At 35.9% G+C, this 3,074-nt stretch overlaps 1 long non-coding RNA gene across 2 annotated transcripts; it reads left to right on the top strand.

Moving 5' to 3' along the window:
• Positions 1-86: 86 nt before the first annotated feature.
• Positions 87-3,074, top strand: LOC132062745 (uncharacterized). 2 transcript variants are annotated; one of them, XR_009416246.1, is made up of 3 exons: positions 87-345; positions 2,302-2,421; positions 2,879-3,074. It is a non-coding gene; the product is annotated as an uncharacterized LOC132062745 (long non-coding RNA). The 2 variants fall into 2 exon arrangements; XR_009416245.1 differs by having other exon boundaries at positions 87-2,421.

Below are 3,074 nucleotides of genomic sequence, written 5' to 3'. Positions count from 1 at the left end.
CTTCCTTATACGCTCACATCTTCTTCTTCCGTCATCTTCCGCGATTCAACCATGGATGCCAGAAAATAAAAACCCCAACAAAATCACGCTATATGTGAGAGCATAATCAGTTAGTATCGTATAAGGCGTGATGCCTTAAAATTAGGTGTCTGAATTCCTGTAAAAATTAAATTGAGATAATTCACTAACTTGGTTCTTTTTACATGCCTGAGTAGCGGATAAAGAGAATATGCACCGATTCGGAGGTGTCATCATGAAAGAGCCTGAAAAAAGTCATGAAAGGACCAATATTATTGTATACGAAAGTGTCGCGTATATTTATCATGGGAGAACTCCTTTACTTTGGTAAGTGTGGGCTGTCACTCTTCTGCTTGCTTTGTTTGATTATCGTCATTTAGCTTCTCTGATTTCCCCCCCTCTTTATTTATTCATTTTTTTTTTTTTTTACTTAGTGTATAAAACTTGCATGTTCTACGTTTATTTGAGTTGTTTCTAGTTGTGATATGTGCCTGTGAACTTAAAATTATACCATTACAGAGCCATACTAAATATATCTCATCAAAGGTTTTTTAACAGAAGTATTCATCTGAATAGAAAAGTTGCAGCAAGGTCATAGAAGAGTTTTAAAAAAGGTCATACCTCTGAAAATATAGAACGCTAATAAAAGGGCTAGGACGAGAGTTATATAAGTTGATGGCACCAGAAAAAAAAGGAGGCCTGTTAGCTCGGCAACGAGCAAACAAAGGTGAAATAGAAAGGCGTCGTCTTCTCGACAATTCAGTTATAGCTAACTTGGCTAGTCCATCATCTTCTGAAGCTAGCACTTCTTTCAGGGAGTGAGCTTCCTCCGTTGTAAGACGGTCACTGCTTCTTGGTGGTGGAATTTGTCAATTCTAAAAAGGTGATAAAAATAAGATAAATTCTCATAAGTCGAGTTTAAGAAACTTGTTAGTTCTAAATCATGCTTATGGACTGCCTGACCAAAGGTAACTGTGTTCAGCTAATGTTTGTTACTGCTGAATAAGAACAAAAATTATTATCTGGCATATACAGTCATTTTTATGTCAGACCCAACTATATCAAGCCTTCTTCCTATATCAAGCCTTCTTCTAATCATTATCAACAGGACAAATTTGAACACTAAAATTTTAAGTAGCATAATTGATTAGGGAACGGACAGAGCTATTATATATTTTCCAGAACCCAGGTAAGCCATAAACCATAAATAGAATCATGTACTATACTATGGTAAAGAAAGTTCATCTTAATCCGTTGGCTGCTAAGTCACATATTTGTTGAAGCTACCCCTGTAACTCAAGTTCAAGAAACTTTGTAGTTCTATATCATGTTGTGCAAACTTACTGACTGCTTGACGAAGGGTGGAGCTTCCGAAATAAGAAACTCTTGAATTTTCAGACCTCTGATCATAAATTTTGATGTGAAAATTCACAAGAGCTAACACTGAGATGACCCCTTCCAGAGTCCAAACCTCCATTTCTCTGACCTGCTGTCCCCCATGTTTGGCTCTTCCTCTAAGAGGTTATTGTGCAACAAGCGCATAACGTCCACTGGAATGCCCGTGGATTTTACTATCAATTCGATGAATTAATTTCGAGATATAAGGTTTTAGAAGCCAACTTGCATTGATGAAAAAGATAACGACTAAATAAATGCTCTTTTTTCCTCTTCAACTATAATAGTTCTCTTTTAATTTAGGCTTGGTTAATTCCTTGTTAAATATGTTTTACTTACTGAAGTTCCTAGATTCATTAACTAGATGTATGCCTGGCTGGTTTAAGAGACTACTGCTAGCTGTAATATGATTTTCTATTTATTTAGCGTCAGTTGAAAGCTACTTGCAAAATTTCTGTTGTGTTTTGATGTGTCAATTAATATTAGAGTTTATTAATGGTACCAAACATTGAATGGGGAAAGAACATCCCTGTTGCTGGATATAAGATGTGAAGATTCAACATTTGGGATTTCTCTACTTGAAAAAGATGTGTTAACACTTACTCTGGGCTTAAAAGATGACCTTGCGGACTTAAGCACAAGTTGCACTTAAGCGTAATTTCCAGCAGTGGTTATCCGATTCCGAACTCGGAAGCCTAAAAGATGACCATGTAGGCGTAGAGGTGGAAGTCAGTGACAAACATTTAGTTTAGTTGTTAAACACTGGTTGTATGATTTTGTTAATTGGACCATGTATTTTCCAGGTTCAGAGTATTGTCTTTTGGCTTATCATTTTTTGTTACTGTTATCTTCTTGCAGGATTTTTATCCTGTCATTTGGTTTTCCCAGGAAGTTCTTGAAGTAAAGTGAACCTCAGACTGCTAACTTTTTTGCCACCCTGCACTGTCTTTTTTGAAAGCTGGGTCAAAGAAAAACGAGAATATATTCGACGCTTGATGCTTTAAAAAGGTGCTTCCTCCGTCCTATAATAAGTGTCACTATAATAAGTGTCATCTTAGCCAAAAACACGCATATTAAAAAACCAATAATGCAATGTGAAGTTTATTAAATTACCCCTATATAATAAAAATTAATTACTTTTACCTTTTGATTAGAGCATGCACAGTAAGTAAATCTTTTGACATTGGGAATCTAACAATACCAAGTTACTATGTGGCTTTTCTAATCATCATTTAGATATTACTTTATTGTCTAAGGGTGGAATTGGAAAAAATTAAATTTACGCTTTTTTTCCTAAAGCGACACTTATTACGGTACAAAAAAATTCCTATTGGCTAAGGACACTTATTATTGGACGGAGGGAGTATGTCTCAAGACTAATCCAGCTCTATTGCTACTACTACTCTCTACATCCACCACACTTCTCCTACTTTAACAAGCAACCCATCATTAATAACCTTTACAGGTCTTTTGTCAACCACGGCGTCACACAGGTACAACGGAAACTTCGAAGAACAAGATGACTGCCAACGGCATAGTAGCAAGCCGCGTTACCATTTTGCATTTTGCCAATGCGGCTTCTGTCAATATGTAAATAATGTGCATATATGCACATACAGTGCAGTCATGAATGAATGTAAATATATCAACAATTTTAATAA

This window comes from Lycium ferocissimum, chromosome 7 (assembly GCF_029784015.1).
Source record: "Lycium ferocissimum isolate CSIRO_LF1 chromosome 7, AGI_CSIRO_Lferr_CH_V1, whole genome shotgun sequence".
In the NCBI taxonomy this organism is placed as follows: domain Eukaryota; kingdom Viridiplantae; phylum Streptophyta; class Magnoliopsida; order Solanales; family Solanaceae; genus Lycium; species Lycium ferocissimum.
Note: the sequence above shows the minus strand (reverse complement) of the source record. Positions and strands in the feature narration are given on the sequence as shown.